The sequence below is a fragment of the Marmota marmota genome, unplaced genomic scaffold, assembly GCF_001458135.2.
Source record: "Marmota marmota marmota unplaced genomic scaffold, marMar, whole genome shotgun sequence".
Taxonomy (NCBI): Eukaryota; Metazoa; Chordata; class Mammalia; order Rodentia; family Sciuridae; genus Marmota; species Marmota marmota.
In genome coordinates, this window is record NW_026000211.1 from 14,275,916 (window position 1) to 14,284,322 (window position 8,407).

Sequence of the window (8,407 nt, forward strand, 5' to 3'; positions counted from 1 at the left end):
GTGCTCACTTTGTGAAAATCCATCAAATTGTTCATTTATAATTTGTATATTTTCAGAATGTATGTTGGACATCAAAACATTCACCCTAAAGTATAAATTCCTTCTAGAAATACATGAAATTTTCTCAGCGTTGTATAAAACTGAAAGCTTTTATGTTCAATTCCATAAGAAACAGCAATTTTCTTGAAAAAGTTTCTTCATCAATTTCCTGTGTTTTCCCAAAATACCAGAATATCTAAAATTCTTATAAAATAGGACTTTAAATAAAATGAGGGTACAAACACTGGCTTTTGGACTACCATCCGATTTAGAAATAACATGTTACTTACCAATGATGTGTAGTCTCCCTCAGTTTTGCAGCAGTTTGCTTGAGTTGCCAACTACAGAGTATTAGTGTGGCACGTGCCTGAAGAAACAAAAAATAGAAAAATCTCTATGCTATGAGGTTTTGATTTTATTTTTATTGCGTATGTCAACTATGCCATAATGCATTTATTTATCTATTTAACTATAAAATGGTAACTCATTCAGTTAACCATTGTAACAAACGATGGCTGAGTATCTTTGCAGGTATTAGGATGTTCAGATCTGTAGCTGTGTGATACATTACTTTCCATTCAAGTAAATTAGGTAAATAAAGAATTATAATAATCTTCCCCCCCAAATGGTGAGTATATAAAGATGTATAGGTGCAATCTTATAGAAATTCAGAGGCAGAAGAGGCTACTTTCCTCAGGAAGAAGGGATAACACTTTAAGGAGGGATTGGGGGGCAAGAGCCGGAAGGGGAAGAATGAATGGCAAGGTATTCCAGGTGCTTTGGGACAAAATGAACAAGTTATAGAGTTTGAACATAATAGAAAAGAGGGGGACTTAAAGCATTTCAGGTATTTTGGAGAAATTTCAGAGGGACTGGAAACAAAACTTTGGGGCAAGAGGTTGAGTCACTTGCTGTGATCCAGTGATTCGGCATTTGAATATGAAAGAGATAACCCACTTGAAGCAAAGTGTGAAAGATGATATATCAAGAACTATGTAATGTTTTGAACAACCAACAATAAAAAAAAAAAAAGAAAGAGGTGAGACTGGGCTTTATGGAAATTGCAGTTTATGGAGACAAACTGACAGAGTGACTGTAATGATACAGGACAAGGAGAAGAGGACTTTTGGGGGTCTGTCTCAGAGGAACAAGTCTGGACTAAGGGGTGAAGGGAAAAAAATCAAATTTCAGGGAAGGGATCATCAAGGCAAGAAAGTTTGATGAGATCATCAAGTGACAGACTGTAAAACACGAAGAGAGAGGACCAGGGACAGACTCATTCAAGTTCAGGAAGGAGGAAGCTGCCGTCAGAGGAGAGGAAGGGATCTCTGAAGAGTCTGGCATTAGGAAAGACAAGTGAGGGCTGTGTTAAGAAGGAGGCTGTGTTCAAGAGTGGAATGCTCTGTAATCCAAGCAGCGTTCATGCTGAAAAGTAGTTATTTCTCTTGTTTGTTGACTTCCAAAGGTGATCACAAAAATTTGGGGGTAATGGGGTTGGCCTGATATTTGGTCTTAGCATACAAACATCTGTATCAGTTGGTATAGTCAGTATGTGCCTGCGCAATATCAGTTGTTAAAAAATTTTGAATGAATGAGTTGTAGTCTGCTACGGTAGGTGATTATTTCCAGGAAGTGGTTTTCTTTGATGTTCTTGGTATGCCAGGGGTATATGCAGGTGATTAAACTTAGTGTATCAGGGGTCCTTGCTGGTAACTAGAGTGAGTTTTTCCATCTTCTAGCAAGATGATCCCCTCCCCAACCTGGAGATATATACCTGGGCTTGGAATACCCTAGAGACAGTTGTTAACGAGAGCTGTCACCTTGGACTGTTATTTTAGAAAGAGAGGTTGGGCATAGTGTAATTAGCCTAGTGCTTGGGTTCTAAGGTCCTTTGGGTTCTAAGGTTCTAAGGTCCATTTAGCTTCAGACTTCCTGGATCAGCTTGTGATCTGGGTGTGACTATAGTCAGAGACTCATTCACCTAGGTGTCCTGCCAGAGCCAGACTTGCACCTGGACTATAAATCCTGACTCATCAGTACATTTGAGATTTAATGATGATGATGATGATGATGATGATGATGATGATAAAGAACAAATTAGTGTTTATTGAGAAGCCCATTGGTGCTGTTTAAGATGCCTCATGAGTATTAGCTCATTTAATCTTCTCAGTAATCTTATTTATTCTCCTACTACAGATGAAGAAACTGAAAATCCGAAAATGTAAGGAATGCATCAAAGGTCACTTTCAAAAAGCCAGTTCTTATCAGTTGTTCCTCTCCTGATCATACCTGGAACTCTGCTCATCGATTCTCTTGATTGCTATATAAGTATGGTGACAGCTGAGGATTTGCTGGAGCACCCCAAGCTGATGAAAGCAGGAAGTAGACTCCTCTGTTACATATGTTTAGGTTTGAACATGATGAAAAATGTGAGATTTTCATGTTGTTGTGAAACACACAGATCCATGGCTTATGTTTCACAGTTTGAGTAGCTGAAATTCTGTTCCTTCACATTTGTGGTGATCAGATGTTCCACGGAAAGCCTAGTGTGGTGAGTGGGTGGTACCCTGTGCTGTGGCAGAAGGTGGAAGTGGGGACAAACCAATTCCCATAGTTAGGGTTAAGGATTCTGAGGGCACTTGTGACTCTGCAGTCTACAGCTAGTTATGAGAGATTGGTGATTACAAAAGGGAATGATGAGCTTCTGGGGTCAGTCCTTGGGTTTAGCAGTTAGCACAAAGAGCCTGGGCCACACGGCTTCTGTCTCCTTCCCACTCATCTGTGGGAAATGGTTGGGAGAGGAGATATAGGTTCACTGCTATAGGTTTGGAACTGCAAACTGAAACAACTTAAATCGAGTTCTAGGGTAGAGCTGATAAATACTCTTTTCTAGTCATCTTATTGGCTGTGGGCTTTTGTAATCTGGGCCAAGAGCCTAGACACATCATCTACTATTGTTGCAGTCAACAATTCAATACCATATTCTGTCTTCTTCACAGACGGATATTTTATAAATGTGACATACTTCATACCTCAAAACAATCCAGTGAGGTGGGTGATGTTTCTCTAGGCTGAGGCCCAGTTTGGTTTCCCATAAGAAACACTTGGAACATGACCTATTACCCGCTTCTCCACCAACCCGTGATGCCTCTCTAGAAACAAAAATTGTGATACGCAGCTCTGCACCTAACTCATTGCTCACCTTTGAGAAGTTCTTTCAGTTTCCTTTTTCTAGAGAGTCTTTTTTTTTTTTTTTTTATCTTCTAAGGGCATCACTGGCTGTTTAGAATTGTTTGTATAATCAGAGATGATGTTGTTGGCTGACCACATTTGCAAGAGCCTTTACACTTTTTACTTGCTAAAAGTTTTGAGAAATACCAATATATCCATATCTCTATCTGCATATATCCTAATACTAATGATGCTATTAATTTTGACATTTTTACTTATAGTGAAGTGTTAGTGAACTACCAACATCAAGATAAACACAATTACACATGTTTTTTTTTTGTACCAGGGATTGAATCCAGGGGTGTTTAACCACTGAGCCAAATCCTCAGTTCTTTTTATTATTTTATTTTGAGATATAGTCTCTCACTAAGTTGCTTAGGGCCTCGCTAAATTGCTGAGGCTGGCTTTGAACTTGTGATTCTTCTGCTCCAGCCTCCTGAGTCACTGGGATTACAGGAGTGTGCAACCACGCCTGGCCATAATTATCTTTTTAGTTGTAATTGTTTAGTATAGATATACTGATAGAATCTTTCTTTCATTGTTTATAATTACATAATTTGCAGAAATACAAAAGTTATAATAATCACATTGTTTATTTAGTATCACTGGTGAAACACAGTTTTCTGAAAAGTAGGCTCTGTGTCAGAGGGTTTCTGAACATTTAGCAATGATTCAGGACTTAGTCCTCCTAGTGTTAGAACAAACCATTAAAACATCTAAAGCTAAAACTTATAAATATGTAATTGCAGTGACTTCTTATTTTTTTAAGATTGTGGGATTTTTTTTTAAATTAAGGAACTTATATGTCAACAAAATGATCCAAGGTAGTGTCCATCCAAGCCAAGTAACTGAAGTTGGTTGGATTGCTCAGTGTATCCTTAGTATGACCGACACACAGCTGGTCACCACAAGAGTAACCAGGAGGGGGTTAGAAACTTCTAGATTGATTGTGATTTAGCTGTAGTTTATAGTTAACAGCCTTGATTCCTTTAAAACTATAGCAGATGAAAATAGCATGTTAATTTATGAAGAATAATTACTTAAGAGTGCTATTGAATTTAGCCATGCAATCAAGATTATAGTTTCTAAATATCAAGTGACTTAAAATAATTATTTACTATTAAATTTTATCTTGCAAAACTGTTTTCAGCTTTTAGTAATTTGATACTCTTGCAAATATTTAGAAATTAACTAAGCTAGGGATTTTTAAAAAATGGAATATGTATATATAGACACACACACACGCACACACACATATATAGGTCACAGAGCAATTTGTGTGCTGTGTAGGTTTACAAACAGTGGTAACAAAACTGATTATTCAAAATGGCCTTACTCTGACCAATTTCTTTGTACAAAGGTATATATTCTTCTATATTCTGAGGCTTTTCCAATCAAGACTCCTTAAATATACATTTGGGGGGATTCTGATAAGAATCATAATACAAATAGAAGAGCACAGTGACCAGATTTCTAAAGCTCTATAAACCCAGGGACACGTATCATATCAGAAGATCAGAGGAAAAGTGTCTATGATGAAAATAGACAGAGTGGAAAAAAATGGTTATTTCTGTCCGTGCTAAAAAGCTTAGAGAGTCACTGATTAAGGTCACTGCCAATTTTATCAATGAGGAAAGTGCTTTCGCAAGCCTCAACCCCTCATTTTTACCATCTTCTGTGTAGGCATGTGATGATGGTACTGTCAGCGTGTCTATGATCAAACACAAAGAGGATTCAGGGTCAAGTGGACCAGAATATTTTTTAGCGGAAAACCTAAGGTATCTAAACCAGCTCCAAATAATGCATTTGATGTCTTCCCACCCCCTGTCTCCTTCAGGGCCATCATCATCAACAAAAATACAACAAAAAGGAGAAGCAGAAAGAAGGACATTTGTCCTTGGCTTTTTGGAAAATAAACTCTCTAGGACAAACATTTACTTCAAAGATTTATTAATAGAATATCAACAGATTTTGACTATAGTTAGTATGATCTAAATCCCATGCTCCAAGCTGATGTCCAAACAACATATTACTAGTTAACAGCCAGCATACCAAAACTTATTACTCAAAAGGAAATTATTCATCGGCATGGTGGCACACGTTTGTAGTCCCAGAAGCTTGGAAGGCTGAGGCAGAATGATTGCAAGTTCGAGGCCCACCTCAGCTAAATTAGTGAGGCCCTAAGCAACTTACTGAGACCCTGTCTGAAAACAAAAATATAAAAAGGAATGGTGATATGGCTCAGTGGTTAAGTGCCCCTGGGTTCAATTCCTTGTACCAAAAATAAATAAATAAATATAAAACAAAAAGAGGAATTTATTAAATATATTTTTTTATTCATAAGCTCCACCTAAGGTTGAAAGGTGCTTGTAAATTGATGTTAGTGGTACTTGAATAATGTAACTGAAAATTATAATGGGTCAAAAAAGTGTGTATTTCCTATTAGAATACACTTTACTTTGCACAGATGGCTGACATGTTCAGACAAGTAGAGTCACACAACCCTAATCTGAGACACTGTAGAGCAAGTGGAGAACCAATACACGAAGGGTGTGGCCCGCTGGTTTAGCAACGATATTTTAAAGTCTTGGGAAACGATATTTTAAAGTCAGAGAAACATTAGCTTAGATGGAAAAGAGCAAGTTAACAGAGAAAGCTCCCATGAAGGAATCTGAGCACTCAGATTCCCTACCTGGAATAGTAGGGCTCTATGGTTTCAATTTAAACAAATAAGGGCTGCTTACCCATTGCCTTGAATTTCGTCTCATATGTCCCCATCCCACCAGACCTCCCCTAAAGCTTATTTGGTTCTGAGCCATATCTCAGCTGATATGACCACTGTCTACACTGCTGGCAACTCTAACTGTTCCTTGCACTGGCTTACCACTTGTGGCCTAACTAGGTTCTGATTCTAATGTGTACTTTGAAGGGTCAAGCTAGATCTCTATGGCTTACTGAGGCACAACTGTCTCCCTGTCTTTCTTTGTCTCTATCGGCTTGATAGTTTTCAACTTTTCACACATTAGGCACCTAAGAGCCCAAGGGTGCAATGTAACCTCCAGTGGGAGCAGCCCCTGATTCTGTCAGCTCCTTATCACTGAGCTGATACTGAGGTCCCTAAAGCTCAATGGACTCCTGTGGAACTTTAGAGTTCAGTCCGGTGGAAAACTCATCTTTGCCTCTTACAGTTGAATAATGTGCAGTGAATCACTGCTAATGGATATTCACTAATATTTGCTGACTTGGTGGCAGATACTATTCATGAACTAATATTAGCAAGCTGCCTGAATTAACCTAGAACTCTAAACCAGTATTCCACCAGGACACCTGACTGCAACCCAAGGCTTGAGAGCCTCTCAGTGTTCCTGCTATTCAGATGCATGTGAAAATTGTTAGAATTCCTGAAATCCTGGGAGAAACATGTGGTTATTACTGCTGTTTTGAATTGGTCTGGGTTGCAGACAAACTTACATGAATTAACATATTTGTAGTATTACTAATAGATTGTAAATTTGTTCATCAATTGGTTACTGTACAATTGCAATATTGGTCATATGTTGTGTGTTATTTTGTTTTTCCCAATGGATTTTGTTATCATGGGGTCTTTTTCCTCTGGAAAGTGAAAGTAGGTTGAGATATATGCGTTCCTAAGTGAGTCATAGTCAGAAGGTTTGAGTAACACTGCCATTAAAGGATGGAGGTTAGTATACATAACATTTCTTGAGTGAGAAACTTAAAACAATGATTCTTGACTGTGGCCATACTCTTAGATCTCTGGATCCAGGATAAAGGACAAGCCACTTGACAGTCTTGCCCAGGGTCAGCCTTGTTTGAAAATCACATAGCCTGAATTTGTTTCAATTTTGCCTTCTTATCCAGGTATCATGAGAACCATTACTTTTTTTTTTTTTTTTTTTTTTTTTTTGCTTAGAGTCTGCTTTTTCCTAACATTACTAGAAATTCATTTTCTGCTCAGAATGTAAATTACATTTCCTATTTGTCCTCAAACCAATGTAGCGTTTCTTTATGCCTTTTATGCATGATATTTACCGTGTCTCTGACATTTTTATTTAGTAGTCAGTATTAATAAATCTTCATGAAAGTAACAGAGTCATTGTGATTTTGTTAAAAATTCATTGCCTACAGTTCTTTGAATGTTCAGCTACAAAGACAAACAATCAGAGGCTCAAACACTGTCACAGATGTGATCTAATTCATCTTGGCATGGATGAAATAATATATTTTAACTGGACTGTTAATTTTTTCCTATGTTCCATTCTTTTCTGCTTCTTGGGGTTGAAGTAGTATTATTTAATAATTTATCTAGAAAAAAATATATGTATAAAACCAGCTCATAAATGCAGTTGTGGTGTTTTTTATAAAAGCACCCCAAATTCATTAACATTTTTCGTGACATGCTTTAGAAACATTATAAGTATTCTTTCTGATAACTCAGCCAAACTTCTTGTTTGTTCCTATACTTTGGCTCACTGATAACTTCAATGAGGACTGAGATATCTCTTACTTCTTATGGGATACACTACTTGATAAACAAAACTCCATTTGAGTTGCTTTTCATGTTTCATATATCATTTTCCTTGGACACAATAGAGTGGCTTCAAACTGGACATGGACATCTGCTCACCCAAATCATCAAGTAACAATAATAGAAGAACTAGAACACAGTTGTATATATAACATGATAGAGCAAAAATTTTAGAACAATTCTCTTTTAATTGTGATATCACATGTAAAAAATTATCTTCTGCAGTGTCTGGCACATCGTGAGACCTGAAAATGTGCTTGGTTTTGCCCTCTTTTTGACTTGCTTTTCATGGCAGTTTGGTCTGTGACAAAGCTTGGCATATATTTCTTTTCTGCATGTAGGCATTTTTTTTTTTTTGTAGTAAAAGCTTGGATGGGTGTGTGAGAAAAAAAAGATAACAGTGATATTGGTAAAAAGAGATGGAAGCAGGAAAATGAAAATGTACCTTACAGTGGTACAGTACTTGCCTAGCATATGTGAGGCCCTGGTTTCAATCCCCAGCTCTGAATAAACAAAACACACACACACACACGTTTTGTTTGATATATATATATATATATATATATATATATATATATATATATATATATA

General features: G+C 37.2%; 1 protein-coding gene across 5 annotated transcripts in view; it reads right to left on the reverse strand.

Moving 5' to 3' along the window:
• The window catches only part of Tenm3 (teneurin transmembrane protein 3), a 2,471,519-nt gene that overhangs the window by 831,828 nt on the left and 1,631,284 nt on the right, over positions 1 to 8,407 (reverse strand). For all 5 annotated transcript variants that reach the window (XM_048791931.1, XM_048791932.1, XM_048791930.1 and 2 more), the window contains exon 8: positions 330 to 406. The gene's annotated coding sequence lies outside the window, so the exon portion shown is untranslated. The remainder of the gene's footprint in view (positions 1 to 329; positions 407 to 8,407) is intronic.